The sequence below is a fragment of the Odocoileus virginianus genome, unplaced genomic scaffold (genome assembly GCF_023699985.2).
Source record: "Odocoileus virginianus isolate 20LAN1187 ecotype Illinois unplaced genomic scaffold, Ovbor_1.2 Unplaced_Scaffold_32, whole genome shotgun sequence".
Classification (NCBI taxonomy): Eukaryota; Metazoa; Chordata; class Mammalia; order Artiodactyla; family Cervidae; genus Odocoileus; species Odocoileus virginianus.
Window position 1 is genome coordinate 322,017 of NW_027224294.1, and position 16,833 is coordinate 338,849.

At 37.1% G+C, this 16,833-nt stretch overlaps 1 pseudogene; it reads right to left on the minus strand.

Annotated features, from left to right (window-relative positions):
* Positions 1 to 5,452: 5,452 nt before the first annotated feature.
* LOC110122465 (olfactory receptor 4C6-like) lies at positions 5,453 to 11,673 on the minus strand (annotated as a pseudogene).
* Positions 11,674 to 16,833: the final 5,160 nt, after the last annotated feature.

Consider the following 16,833-nt stretch of genomic DNA (forward strand, 5'->3'; position numbering starts at 1 on the left):
GCCCTGCTTGCCTGGGTTCAAGGGCAGTACTAACTAAAATACTGGCTCTTCCCATTTATAAATATAAAGTGAATTAGCTATGCTGATGGACAAATTATACCATGCAGGGAGAAATATACAATGCAGAGCCCATGTAAAGACTCTAGAGCAAGAACCCACTGGCCATTATGAGGGACAGACTGGTGCCAGTAAGGGGTCACTTATAAGAGTCGGGTTCAGAGAGATAGCAAGGCAGCCAGTTAGAGCTACCTGAATTTACTAATTATAAGAATTTTAGCTTTTACCCTGAGTGACACGGAGAGCACTTGTAAAGTGTGATACAATCTGACTTGCTAGTTTAATGGATAATAGTGAGTGTTGCGCTGAGGATAGAGTACTAGAACAGATGATGCCAAAATAAAAACAGGAAGAGTAGGAATGAAGTGAAAGATGAGAGTGAAAAAACTGGCTTAAAACTCAACATTTAAAAAACTAAGATCATAGCATCTGGTCCCATCAATTCATGGCAAATAGATGTGGGGAAACGGTAGAAACGGTGACAGACTTATCTTCTTGGGCTCCAGAATCACTGCAGAGAGTGACTGTAGCAAGAAATTAAAAGATGCTTGCTTCTTGGAAGAAAAGTGATAAACCTAGACAGCACATTAAAGAGCAGAAAGATTACTTTGCCAACAAAGGTCCGTCTAGTCAAAGTTATGGTTTTACCAGTAGTCATATATGCTTGTGAGCTGGACCATAAAAAAGGCTGAACATTGAAGAATTAATGCTTTTGAACTGTGGTGTTGGAGAAGACTCTTGAAAGTCTGTTGGACTGCAAGGAGATCGAAATAGTCCATCCTAAAGGAAATCAACACTGCATATTCAATGAAAGGACTGTTGTTGAAACTGAAGCTCCAATACTTTGGCCACCTGATGCAAAGAGCAAACTCATTAGAAAAACCCTGATTCTGGGAAAGATTGAAGGCAGGAGGACAAGGGGATGACAGAGGATGAGATGGTTGGATGGCATTAACGACTTGATGGGCATGAATTTGAGCAAGCTCCAGGAGATGATGAAGGACAGGGAAGGATGATGTGCTGCAGTCCATGGGGTCAAATAGTCAGACACAACCAAGTGACTGAACAACAACAAAAAGGTTTGAGGCATTTCAATAATTCAGGTGAAAATGATAGCAGTTTAATACTAGGTAACAGGTCTACAGGCTTTCCATGTGGCTCAGTAGAAAAGAATCTGCCTGCAATAAAGGAGATGTGGGTTTGATCCCTGGATTAGGAAGATGCCCTGGAGGAGAGCATGGCAACCCACTCCAGTATTCTTGCCAGGAAAATTCCATGGACAAAGGAGCCTGGTGGGCCACAGTCCCTGGGGTTGTAAAAGCTGGACATGATTTGGCGACTAAACCATGACTACCACCAGTGAAGTTTGAGCCAAAAAGATTTTCTGATGGATGTGGGGTGAAAATCAGAGACCAGATATGCCACCGGGTGAGACAGAGAATGTTGTAACTGAAGTAGGTTTGGGGATGAAGAAAGAATGAGGGCACAGCTTTAGCCTTATTCAGTTTAAGAAATCTGTTAGTCTCAGGAGGAATACTATGAAGAAAATTGGATTTCCAGGTTTCAACCTCAGGAAAGCCATCTGACCTGGAGTTAATCTGGGAATTGTGGTCTTTTAAAGAGAGTGTGCCAAAGAAGACTGGAAGAAATGTTGCTGATGGATTTTGTAATATGAGAAGCAAGTGATGAGTGTTATATCTAGTGGCATAGAGATCACAGATGACATTGAAAAGAGCATTTCCAGTGTTAATATAATAACTGAAGTGTGAATGAATATGGTTAAAGAGAATAGAAGGAGAGAAATTGGAGTCGGGTATTACAGAATCCTCTGATTTTTGTTACAAAGCAAAGAGAATGAAATGAAGTCATAGATGATAAAGGAAATGGGATTAAGATATTTTATTTTTAAGGATGAGCTAGATAATATATTAGTTCTTTGCTGACATACAATGATTCAGAAAAAGGGAAATGCAGATGAATTAATAGAGATAGAAGATATTTTTTATCAATGTCTTCATGTGAAGTATAAGACGAAGTCCAATGCGTATGATGTTGGTTGCCTTCGGATTGAATAGAAAATGCATTTAGAAGAATCAAGAGGTTATCATATAACTGAATGTTAGCCACTCAGTTGTGTCTGACTCTTTGCAACCCTATGTACTGTAGCCTGCCAGGCTCTTCTGTCCATGGAATTCTTCAGGCAAGAATACTAGAGTGGATAGCCATTCCCTTCTCCAGGGGATCTTCCCTGCCCAGGGACTGAACCCAGGTCTCCTGCATTGAAATCAGATTCTTTACCATCTGAATCACCATGGAAGCCTGTATATAACTGAATGGGTACTGGAAAATGAGTATATAAAGTGGTAAGAGTCTGGAGAAATTTCTTTGGATGGCTTACATTTTCTAACTGAAATAGGAAATAAGTTCATCTAATGTTTCCCAGTAAGTTTGATGCTTGCAGCAGTTTTTTTTTTTTTTTTTTTTTTTTTTTTTACCAATACGCTACTTCAAATTAAAGCACCATTTCATTCCTACACTTTGATATTTTTGTATCATGAGTAGTATTTAATTTTTCAACTCTGACATAGATAACGTATAGTTTACAGTCTAATATTAGCAACAGCAAGTTTCTATAAAAATAACCAGTAAGACCAAGGTTTATTTCAAAAGATAAAAAAATTTCATCCATTGAGCTGCTAAATAAATGTTTATTGAATAAAGCTATTTTGTGTGAAATAATTAGGGGGACATATAGAACAGATTGTTGAAGCTGAAAATCCAATACTTTGGCCACCTTATTCGAAGAGCTGACTCATTGGAAAAGACCCTGATGCTGGGAAAGATTGAGGGCAGGAGGAGAAGGGGATGACAGAGGATGAGATGGTTGGATGGCATCATCGACTCAATGGACATGGGTTTGGGTGGACTCTGGGAGTTGGTGATGGGATAGGGAGGCCTGGCGTGCTGTGGTTCATGGGGTCACAAAGAGTCAGACACGACTGAGCAACTGAACTGAACTGAACTGATAGAACAGATTAGAGGAAAATATTGTGGCATCTAAATGACAGGAAATAATTTCTGCATGAATCACCAGAAGAGCTCTTACTTAAGTAATATAAGAGATAAATTATATATCTACACCTGATGCTGAAAAATTACCAAAATATCACAAATATCTAAGGTTAGGGCCCTCATTGTGATCTTCCCTATCTTGAATTCAACAATTAAAACAGAAAAAAAAAAAGACCCTCAAATGTTCTTACACAGTTCAAGGTTATTACAGTGCCATGAATTTTTTCTACTTGTTCTTTGACATGAAACAGGGAAAAGAGTTGTAAAGTGAATCTAGAAATTCAAATTTTAGATATTGTAAGCAGGCAGTAAATATTACACTCCACTATTGATGTGGCAAAATTTAAATGGAAGTTCTGTGCAAAGATGTTTTACAGCAATTTTCTATGTCATCTATAAGCTCATGAAGGGTTTGACTTTTAATTATTATTCTAATAGAATTATTTTGAAGTCCATGCTCTTTTTGAATCTGAGATTTAGAAAATAGTAGAATTTTTTTATCATAGCTCTGCCTATTTTTTATATTTCACCTTCTACCAGGCTCTCTCCTGTCCTCTGTATATAGATTACCTTGATCTTCACTTCTGGGTGGTTCCTATCTTAGTGTGTACCCCCAAACTTTTCTCTTGCCTTGAATGTTATTGCCACTGATGTGCTTAAGGATGGTCCTATCTCATCATTCAGACCTCAGTTTTGAAGTGCACTCTAAGAAAAGCCCCCTTTGTTCACCTAACTAGAGCCATCCAATCACACATGTGCCACTTCATTAAAATTTTCTGAGTATCAGTTATCAACTTATGACCTTATTTTCATTTTAATATCTTGTCTTCTTTAGTATCTTTAGTATTCTTGACTTCTGGAGGAAGTCAACGCCAGGACAAAAGTCAAATGTATTGCCTTAGTCATTACTAAACTCCCCAATCCGATAAGAGTATCTGATGCTTCATACAAACTTGGCAAAGATTCTTCAAAAAGTATATGTACTTCATAGTTATTGGAAAGAGTTCACAATTAATGTGAAATGCCTTTGCACACACACATGCTGTGTTTAAAGATAAAATACTGTTTTATATGTTTTGCTTGTATGAAATACTAAACTGATACTGTAATTATTATCATCATATACATCATATATTTTTAAAAAGTAAGAAAACCATAACAGAACACTAAGTTAGACTAAAACCTTAGTCTTCCCATATACCTATTTAAGCAATGCAATTTTGAAAAGCATCAATGTGTCTCTAGTGACAACCAAAGCAAGATCTGGAAGAAAATAACATCTTTTGGATTTAGAAACTAAGCTCTCAGATCTAACAGCAAGGGTAGTTCTTCCCATAGTTAAAGAAAAAATTATGTCTATATAGTTGCTCTCTTCTCATAAAGCATTATATAACTTCAAGATATAGACAACAGATTCTGAATTATGCTGACATGGCTATTTCTTATTCAGCTCCTCTAAAGGAAGAAAAAAAGTAGTATAGAACGTTTGTAGTGGTGTCTTCCATATTAAACAATAAACTACTAACTTGAAATTATACTTCCTTCTAGAACTTCCAAAAAGGACATTTGGTAGCATGAAAACTGTAGAAAGATTCTATCTTCCAAAAAAGATAGGAAGATTCTATCACCTAAAGAGTTAATATTTATGTATTCTCCCTTAATTTTTACCCAATTTCCAAATATTTAAAAATCTATTTCTTTTAGACTTATATTCATTTAATAATATTTGTTGAGCACCTAGTAAGTGGCTGGCAGTGTTCTACACGAAACATGAATGAATAAATATGATGCCTGCCCTTACAGAGATTATAATCTTAGGGGGAAACAGAGGAAATAAAAATCAAGAAATAATTTTTAAAGTACAACTTGTAATCATTAATGTGAAGGATATAACCAGATGACGAGTTAGGGAATAATAGAGGGGAATGACTAGAAAAAGTCATCAGAGAAAACTTGTCTAACAAGATGGGAACTCTTCTGAAAGTAGATAAAATAAGCTGGAAGAAGACAAGCAAAATTTCTGGGAAGAGAATTCCAGCAGTAAATTGAATCAGATAAACATAAGTTCCGAATTGAGGAAGACTTGAATTATACAAGACAGGTTAAAAAGGAAGGGAGAGACAGAGAGAGAGACAAAGAACCTTAAGAAAAGGGATGAAATATAAAATGTACTTGAGAGGTAGGCAATACCTAATTTTATTACCTTAAATTGATTTGCATTCTTAACCAGACTTGCATTATTTGTTGTGTTCCAAGTGGGTCATAATGAATGGGAGGTAAGACCTCATTGTCCTTCAGGAAAGAATTTCTCTTAGCATGTAAGTTAATGACTGCACAAGGCCCCTTGTTTCAACCACAGTTTCCTCATGGCATTTTTTACCTCTGTATTCCTAAAGGTGTAGATCAGGGGATTTAACATGGGAGCAGTGATGGTAAAAGACACAGCCATCACCTTGTCTATGGGGTAGGTGGCCACAGTCCTCAAATACAAGAAAATGCAAGGCCCAAAGAACATAATGACCACCATGAGGTGGGAGCCACAGGTGGAGAGGGCTTTCTGCCACCCTTTGGAGCTGCAGGACTCACAGAGCAGAGAATGACCACATAGGAGGTGATGAGAATGAGGAAGACGGTAACACACATCACCCCACTGTTGAGGATGACTAAGAGGCCCAGGGTGCAGTTGTCCAGGCAGGCCAGTGTCAGCAACAGAAACAAATCACACATAAATGATCAATGATGTTAGGGCCACAGAAGGGTACTTGATACATAAAGAGAAGCTGTATTGTTGCATGTATGGATCCCCCCAGCCAAGCCACTCCCAGCAACAGGCAGCACACACGAGGCCTCATGATGGTAATGTAGTGAAGAGGCTTACAGATGGCCATGGAGCGGTCATAGGCCATCATGGCGAGGAGGAGGATGCCCACTCCACCAAAGAAGTGCTCAGCCAAGAGCTGGGCCATGCAGCCTTCCAGGGAGATGCTAGCACTCTCAGAGAGGCAGTCCACAATCATCTTGGGGGCAATGGCAGAAGAGTAGGTGGCATCCAAAAGGGATAAAAAGATAAGGAAAAAATACTTGGGTGATCTCAGACTCTGACTTGTGACCACAGTTACCACAATGAGGTTTCCCAAAATGGTGGACACATGCATGATTAGAAACACAGCAGAGAGTATTTTCCGTAGCTCTGGATTCTTTGCAATGCCCAAAAAAATGAATTGCATCACATTGTTTGAGATTCCCCATTTACTATGGGCTGATGCAAGCTTCTCTCTAAGCTGAAAAGCCTACAAAAGAATATTCTTTTTAGTTAGTAATCACTGAATGTGTTGGACATTGTTTGCATTGTTACAGCTTCCTGACCTACCTTTTTCTCCAGCCATCTGTTCAACAACCAGCTGCTAACAATTATATCCTGATAACAGCTTGATCCTTGTGATTCCTCAAAACACCTCTCTCCAGTGTATCTCCTGCTTTCCTTCCTGACACTTGCTGGTTGAGTGTCTTAGAAGATTCTGTTTCATCAATCACATGGTAATATGAAGAATTAACATATCTTAAGGAAGACTCTGCAACTGCACAGACAGCAGATCAACAGGCTCCTCTGTCCATGGAATTCTCCAGGCCGTAATACTGGAGTGGGTAGCCATTCCCTTCTCCAGGGGATCTTTCCGACCCAAGGATTCAACCCAGGCCTCCTTCACTGCAGGCAGACTCTTTACTATCTGAACCACCAGGAAAGCCCTTTATTTGTATATAATTTTATAAGGAAAGCCTAGATTATCAGTAGTTAAGAGCCAGGGGATCAATGGTATCCATCTTATCACAGTCTTAGATGCACTTACATTCTTTCTTTGTCTTGATCACCTCCATTTACAGCATTCAATCTGTTTTCCAAAATGAACTGCTTACCCACCAGCCCTTCTCTCTGTCTCTGCCTTTTAGAAATGTCAACTTAGGAATCTGAACTTACTTTATCACTTAGACACACCTAAGAGCCAATAATTTGGAAGGTTTCCTGTAAATTGTGATTCATTTATTCTGTACACTTACTGAGCGCCTAAAACACATTAGCTGAAAAACCTCCAGGTTAGGGAGGGGGGATCTGGATGGGGAATACATGTAAATCCATGGCTGATTCATGTCAATGTATGACAAAAACCACTACAATATTGTAAGGTAATTAGCCTCCAGCTAATAAAAATAAATGAAAAACAACAACAACAACAACAACAACAAAAAACCCTCCAGGTTAGGTAAGTCATGTTCCACCAAATATCAAATGCTGTGCTGTGTGCACAGTCATTTAATTAAATTTAATAACATTCATAAAACTGAATCTATCCAAAAGGAACTGCATTGAACCCTGGGGCCCAGGCAAACCGGCTCCAGCGCTTGCTTCCAGAAATGAGAGAGTGCCAGTTTCAGAGCCTGGTCACAGTTCCTCTGACAGTCAGGTTGAAGAATCCCAGTAACTTTCTTTTGTCTTTGTTAGTTTTATTCCCAGACATTCATTAGCCAAAATCAAGAGCTTCTTCATACCTTAGAATTCCAAGTTCAGTGTTCAGTGACTGCCATGAGACTTTCTTTGTAATAATGTCTATTTCTTTCCAGTGTGCCTGTGAAATACCATTGTTCATAAGATGTCTGCATAAAACCTACGCTGTTTATATTTCTCACTGAATAGCATGTCTGATAGTGCAAGGAATACAATTCAGCACCTTCTCCAACAGAGGGAGAGAGAATGAGCACTCCTGAAACAATGCATGTACATGATAACTTTCAGAAGGGAAAATAACAGCATGATATGCAGACTTCAGAAAAGATAATATGAGCTAACCTTTGACACAAGAATTTAGACAATTCTAAATTTATAAAATTATAATTTAGAGAATGAACAAGGGCAATGGCATGGTCAAGGCACAGAGAAAGAAGAATGAATACATGGTGTGTAGAATCAAATTATATAGATTTTGAGGTCAGAAAACTTGGGTTTCATTATGGACCTTCTAGGGGTGTATCAGTAACTAATCATATATTAATTGCTTTTTTCAGAGTTGTTATATTAAACAAATTAATTTCCTGGCATTATAGTTTAAATTTTAATATTCAACCTTATAGACATTAAAATGTGATAAAAATAGCTTAAATATTTTTAAAATATAACAATGTCCTGGTATATGTTGTTTGTCTCATGAAAGTTAGTCACATATACCCATACTAATCTCAGGTAGGAGGTATCTTAAGTAGAGACATATAACCAGACTGGAGATCAACTGGAAATAATTAGTAAAAGCTTTGGTGGTGACTCAGACAGTAAAACGGAGTAGGCAATGGCAACCTACTCCAGTACTTTTGCCTGGAAAATCCCAAGGACGGAGGAGCCTGGTAGGCTGCAGTCATGGGGTCGCGAAGAGTCGGACACGACTGAGCGACTTCACTTTCACTTTTCACTTTCAAGCATTGGAGAAGAAAATAGCAACCCACTCCAGTGTTCTTGCCTGGAGAACCCCAGGGACGGTGGAGCCTGGTGGGCTGCCACCTATGGGGTTGCACAGAGTCGGACATGACTGAAGAGACTTAGCAGCAGCAGCAGACAGTAAAGAATCTGCTTGCAATGTGGGAGACCTGGGTTCAATCCTTGGGTCAGGAAGATGCCCTGGAGAAGGAAATGGCAACCCATTCCAATATTCTTGCCTGAAGAATTCCATGGACAGAGGAACCTGGCAGGCTACAGTCCATGGGGTCACAAAGAGTTGGACACGATTGAGTGACTAACACTTTCAACTTTCACCTTAAAGAAATCCATGTAAATACGTCATTTTTCACATTTCAGTTGCTTCTTTCTTCTAAGTACCTGCAATATGTCAGACAACCTCTCTGTGCCTCAGTTTCATTCTGTGTAAAATGGGAAAGTAACATCATCCAAAAAGGTTGTTTTAAAGATTGAATGGTTTTATGAATGTAAAGGGGTTAGATCGGTATTCTCATTTGCTTTTCCAGCAAGAGGAGAATGCTATTGACAACAGACTATTTTAAAAAACTTCCCCTCCTTTGGATCATGTATTTACATATGCATCTGATAAATGTTCTGTTTACTGGCAGGATATTGGCTTTATGACTCCTCAACACCTCAGCAGAATGTAAGTTTTTGAATTGACCTGAAAGGAAAAAAATGCCAAAATTATTTTTTAAAACATAGTTCTGAACTAAAGAAGAATAACTTAAATACAAGGCATTTATTTATGTAAGTTATCACCGTTGGAAAATAGTACATACAGATAGAATGATACAAACGTTACAGTCAAAGGACCTCTCCCAACCGTAAGCACTCATGGGTCCTCAATTAACAGTTTAGTGCAAGCTCTTCAAATGTGCATTTGTGTGTAGGTACATGTACATTCTTTAATGTGCTTTATTCCACATGAAAGTGCATACAATGCAATAATATACATGAAATCCTAATTAAAATTTGTATGAAGACTATTTGTCAGTATTTATGAATTCTCCTCATTTTAATTGCTACATATTATTCTATTTGGGGCTTCCCTGGTGGCTCAGACGGTTAAGAATCTGCCTGCAGTGCGGGAGACCTGAGTTTGATTTCTGCACTGGGAAGATCCTTGGAGAAGGGAATAGTTACCTAAGCCAGTATTCTTGCCTGGGAAATCCCATGGACAGAGGAGCTTGGTAGGCTACAGTCCGTGGGGTCACAAAAAGTTGAACATGACTGAGAAACTTATACACACATACAAACATTATTCCATTTTATGGTTACAACATAGTTCTTTTAACCAGTCCATTTTTGCTTGGAATTAATTTTATTTCTAATATTTTGCCTCACATACAGGTCCATAAGGAACATCCCTTACAGAAATCTTTACTTAGTGGTTTGAATATTTCTGTTGAAGAAATCCTATATCATCACCATGTCAAAAATATGCATATGTTTACATTTGATAGACTCTGTAACATTCCTCTCTCAAAGCTTTGAAACATCTTTTATTGCCATAAATTGTGTATTACAGAGTATTAAACAGTAATTTTCCCTACAGCCTTGCCAATTCTAAATATTATCATTATTAAACTAATATATTTAAAACAAATTAGGTGAAAACTCACCTTATTTTAATTTGTATTCATTCATAGAATTTCACTAATATCATAATAAATATATTATTGGCCTCCAGATAAATTTAAATTGCATGCAATGTCATGTCTATATAGAGATATATAATCTAAACAAATATACCAATCTCATAATAATACATTACCCTCAGCTCCAAAGCCAACACCATCCCTGTGGGCAGAGCTGCTCACAAAGGAATGCATTTTTACATAGATAGATATATTTCTGAAGTCAACTCTTCAGTATCACTGAAAAACTGGAATCATTAATTCAAACAGAGAGGAAAATCATGATAAAAAGTCTTTCTAAGAGATGATTAGTAGAAAAATTAAATTAAAGGAAACTGGTACAAGAGGAAAAGGAATATATCCATGTGTATATGTATATATATATACATACATACAGAAAACTGCATGAAAGAAGGGAAACACAAAATCTATCTTAAAGTATCCTGTATATATCAGCTACTCCTGTTCCTCCCTTTTCTAAAACACATCTATGAAACATAAACACACTATTTTATTTGATAATCTCATGATCTGGACAGAGACCAAAGGGAGACACTTACATTTTGAAAAATTGCCCAAAGAGATTAAAGTAAATTAAGCTAAAAATTGTTGATAGCTCAAAGTTCTTCACCCTGAGGCTACAATTTGTTTATACAGACAAAACAGGTGAACTACTGATACATTTTAAATATAATTGTGTGTGCACATAAGCAATTTAGTTATTCAAAGATTTTAAAGTAATAGTTCAAATTAATAAGGCTGTAACTGTCTTAAATGCTCAAATATTTGTTAAAATCACCTCCCAAACTCAGTCTCATGTCATCTCTGTGACCTCTAAAACCCAGTTACCTGATGGTTCCAGTAAATAGAAGGCAGATATTATGGAAGTACAATTTTTTAGGACCATGTCAGGGCAACCAAAGATCTGGCTCCATCCAGGATGTAATTATGAGAACTTTCCTCTTAAAAAGGAGCTTGGAGTCATGACAAATTAGAGTTACAACTTAGCAAATCCAAGCACAGAGGCAAATAAGTCAGGGCCACACTGGGAGCAAAACATCCAATCACTTAATGGGGAGTCATTTTGATAGGACCAGAATTTCTAATTATTTTAAAGAAAAATTTTAAACAGATGATCTAAGTGTCCAGGGATTTACATAATGTCCAGGATTTTTCCACTTGAATGTGGCAAAGTAATTCAGACTTCATCCAAATAGGAAAAATTGCCAAATAAGGAGCCAGCTAAGCTGTTTACAAAATTGTTCATAGAACTGTGCCTGCTGTTTAGCTATACTTGAGTTTAATTTGTAAACAGTTTTTAATACACACCTTAGCAGACACATCATTATTGAGATGTTCTCCTTTGGGTAACAGAACCTGAGCTGAAAGAGGGCAAAGTGCCATTTTCAATGTGCAGACTTGCATCATTTCAACTGCATCCCTTTGAGGCTGTCTCTACTGACTGAGGCACTAACCACCATACCAGTCAATTCCAATCCACCACTGTAATGACCCACTTATCCCAGGGGCAGATATTCACTGGAGTGAGGCCAAGCTGATACTCCACAAACACAAAGCCATATCACAACAGTAACCATTCAGTAATTTTTTTCCATTTATTTTTATTAGTTGCAGGCTAATTACTTTACAATATTGTAGTGGTTTTTGCCATGCATTGACATGAATCAGCCATGGATTTACATATATTCCCCATCCCAATCCCCCCTCCCACCTTCCTCTACACCCAATCCCTCTGGGTCTTCCCAGTGCACCAGCCCCAAGCACTTGGTTCATGCATCCAACCTGGGCTGATGATCTGTTTCACCCTTGATAATATACATGTTTTGATGCTGTTCTATCAAAACATCCCATCCTCGCCTTCTCCCACAGAGTCCAAAAGTCTGTTCTGTACATCTGTGTCTCTTTTTCTGTTTTGCATATAGGGTTATCATTACCATCTTTCTTAAATTCCGTATATATGCGTTAGTATACTGTATTGGTCTTTATCTTGCTGGCTTACTTCACTCTGTATAATGGGCTCCAGTGTCGTCCATCTCATTAGAACTGATCCAAATGAATATTTTTTAATGGCTGAGTAATATTCCATGGTGTATATGTACTACAGCTTCCTTATCCATTCGTCTGCTGATGGACATCTAGGTTGTCTCCATGTTCTGGCTATTATAAACAGTGCTGCGATGAATATTGGGGTACACGTATCTCTTTCAGATCTGGTTTCCTTGGTGTTTATGCTCAGAAGTGGGATTGCTGGGTCATATGGCAGTTTTATTTCCAGTTATTTTTTTAAGAAATCTCCACACTGTTCTCCATAGAGGCTGTACTAGTTTGCATTCCCACCAACAGTGTAAGAAGGTTCCCTTTTCTCCACACCCTCTCCAGCATTTATTGCTTGTAGACTTTGGATAGCACATCCTGACTGGCATGTAATGGTACCTCATTGTGGTTTTGATTTGCATTTCTCTGATAATGAGTGATGTTGAGCATCTTTTCATGTGTTTGTTAGCCATCTGTAAGTCTTCTTTGGAGAAATTTCTGTGTAGTTCTTTGGGCCATTTTTTGATTGGGTCATTTATTTTTCTGGAATTGAGCTGCAGGAGTTGCTTGTATGTTTTTGAGATTAACACAGAAATCCCTTGCATTCCTATACACTAACAATGAGAAAACAGAAAGAGAAATTAAGGAAACAATACCATTCACCATTGCAACAAAAAGAATAAAATGCTTAGGAGTACATCTACCTAAAGAAGCAAAAGATCTACACATAGAAAACTATAAAACACTGATGAAATAAATTAAAGAGGACACAAACAGATGGAGAAATATACCGTGTTCATGGATTGGAAGAATCAATATTGTCAAAATGACTATACTACCCAAAGCAATCTATAGATTCAATGCAATCCCTATCAAACTACCAATGGTATTCTTCACAGAACTAGAACAAATAATTTCACAATTTGTATGGAAATACTAACAACCTCGAATAGCCAAAGTAATCTTGAGAGAGAAGAATGGAACTGGAGGAATCAACCTGCCTGACTTCAGGCTCTACTACAAAGCCACAGTCATCAAGATAGTATGGTACTGGCACAAAGACAGAAATATAGATCAATGGAGCAGAATAGAAAGCCCAGAGATAAATCCACGAACCTGTGGACACCTTATCTTCGACAAAGGAGGCAAGGATATACAATGGGAAAAAAGACAACCTCTTTAATAAGTGGTGCTGGGAAAACTGGTCATCCACTTGTAAAAGAATGAAACTAGAACACTTTCTAACACCATACACAAAAATAACTCAAAATGGATTACAGATCTAAATGTAAGACCAGAAACTATAAAACTCCTAGAGGAAAACATAGGCAAAACACTCTCCGACGTAAATCACAGCAGGATCCTCTATGACCCACCTCCAAGAATATTGTAAATAAAAGCAAAAATAAACAATGGGACCTAATTAAACTTAAAAGCTTTTGCACAACAAAGGAAACTATAAGCAAGGTGAAAAGAGAGCCCTCAGATTGGGAGAAAATAATAGAAAATGAAGCAACAGACAAAGGATGAATCCATTCAGCAATTTTTGAACAACTAAACTCTTTTCTTAATTTGCCTGCCTGATAATACAGATGAAGAAAAATCTATAGGACTTATTCTTGGCCACCTAGGTACTATCAGGACTGAATTCTTGTATCACCTAACCTGGTGTTCCCTACATCTTTGAAGACTGTTGTTAAAATTATATCACATCTAACTTCAGGAGAGTTGCCATTATAATGGATTCTAAAATGTTTCTAAGCCAGAAAAAATAAGGACTAAACTCTCACTCCATAACAATATTCTCAATCGACATGCTTTGAATTTAGAAATATTTGGGGTTATAGCCTTCCTCATTTTCAAACTTTGATAGCTCACAGGCTACAACTGGTTTGTTAACATAGTTGACAATGTACTCTGGGAAGCCTGCTGAGAAGGGAGAGCCTCTCAGTTTTACTGAATGTGATCCGCACAGGTGATGAGCCAACCTCTGTGCTTGGGTGGCATTTCCTAGTTACTCCATGAGTAGTTATCTTACCTAAGATTCAGACATAAACTAGGGCTGTATTACTTAATCTTCTATCAATAGTGTTTTCTAAAGGCACATTTTAAGCATTGTTTCCTTAATCACTCCCCTTAAAATATTATAACCACAAAAGTACTGCCCATTTATCTGTTTTATGTATATCTGTGCTTTATATATTAAAAACTTTGACATTTTTATCCTCCAAGAAAACATTTTTACATGCCTCGGGGAGATATTTTCTTCATTTCAAGTGTATGTGTTAGAGCAACCTACTTATTTTTTAAAAGGGTGAGAAGAATAATGTGATTATTTAAACTTGGCCCTAACTACAATTCTAGCTGGACTTTAAAAACTACACAAATCTCTATCCAATTCTTCTCTCCTGCAACACCCTCTTATAAAATGATTTTCATCAGACTCATTGCTAACAAAATTATATTTCTCATTTATTTATTTGTTTATTATACATCCACTCCCCACTGGAATTTAACTTTCACACAAACACAACTTTTATTTGTAAAAGTTGCATACCCAGTTCCTATAACTCTGTCACATACTGTAGGCACTAGACAGTATTATTTGGACAATTAAATATGTCAAAATGTCCTAAGCTGAATTGCCCATGGAGACATTTTTCCAGTAGTATTTGTTAACATTATGGGATAACAGTGTGAAAAGCCCTGAGGAAAGGGTACCTATATAGTTGCTCAAGGTGCTACCTTCATGCTCAAACAAAGTATCAGTCTCCTCAATGACTGAGCTGCTTGTTTTTTGTCCAAATATCTCTTTCACCTAAGTGCCACTCTTTTTTGAAAATCAACTATTTGATTTTTATTTCTTAAGTCCATTACACTTCACTTTTCATGATGTGCATAAAGGGTAACATATCTGCACAAATGAGATCATCATGTTGGTTTTTCTCTGATATAAGAGGAATCAAGAAGGTGCAAGTAGCCTGGGACGTGAAGATCGATGCATAAATGAGAGGAAGAAAATGCCCCATCCATCCCCCCACCCCAAAATAAAGGCTGAATACTTCAATGACAATCTTCACAACTTGGCCAGTGATCAGATCTGTATTTTGATATTTTCACATCAAGCTAGGAAAAATCTTGTGAGGTGGAAAGAGTAGAGGAAGCAGAGTTTCAAAGGTTTGATATTGTTTAATTTCATTGTCACATTTTCTTTTTGTATAAAATGAAGTATCAACCTGTCTAATAATACATGTTGCTTCATTAAGGGAGGGAGTTAAAGTATGTAAAGAACCTATCAAAATGTATGCCTCATAGTTGGCCTTCAACAATGAGCTCACCTTCCTCATTTAATGCCTAATATTTTCATTAAATTAACAATCCAGATTAAATGAAAATATTCTTAACAACATATCCAAATATTATTTATCTCATTGATATTTAAGAGAGACATATTTCTTTATATGTTTCTTAAAGAATCAGACATAATCAAATGGCATTGTTCTTGTGAGATTTTTGATGATGAGTGCAAAGAAATACCTTAAATTCCCTAATTATTTACAAACCAGCAAAATTCCATACACTGAGGTGAGCCTGCCTTACATTTCTTTCTTTTTTTCTTACACCTTCCAGGTTTGCTGTTGACACTGAGCCCTTGGTATAACCCCTTCGGTCTTATTTTCCTCTTCAAATCACTCATTTCATCTTTGAGTAGAAATGACATCTACTTAATACTTTTTCCATTCTTACCCCTGAGTTACTCTCAACTCCTATCTATCATAAGGCAAAATGAACCGCATGTTATTTAGTGTAGGTTCTATTGCAGTGCTTAATTCTCACCATCAACTGCAAAATTGATCATCTTTAATAGATTAAGTGCTGATAATATTATCTTCCAAGCCTAGACATTGTGGGAAAAGCTTTGATTTCTTATGAATTTGAGGCACCATGCATAAGCTAATAAACAGTCACCCCAAAGAATAGGTGTGAATGCTCTGGCATCACTATATGGTCAAATTATGGTATAAAAAGGCTAGAGATGACTACTGAGTTTGAGAGAATATTTCTGAAATAGCACAAGTTGGAGTGTTATGGTCAGAGAAGCTTTGACTTATAAAGCTTAATAGTTAGGTAATAATTATTACCTAATTAGGTAATAATGTAGAATGATCTGGTATTCTCCATGTGTCTAGAGGAATATTACAGGTATCACCACTTTCCTAAAGTTTGTGTTCTGAAAACATTTGTAAAATTTTGCTTTCATAAAAGGCCAGCATTAGTACAGTAATGTTTTTGTTCATAAGAGCAAAATTTCTCTTCTGATTTCTTTCAGTTAGTGGAAATTGTTCTGAGCATAGGTAATCTTATATTGCCCCACATGTGACAAGGCTACAGCAAATTTGACTGTCTTCTTAAAGGAGAAGTGAATCGTTAACATTATAGATACATTTCTTATCTATAGACATAAATGTATCAGGAGTTGGTGATGGACAGGAAAGCCTGAAGTGCTGC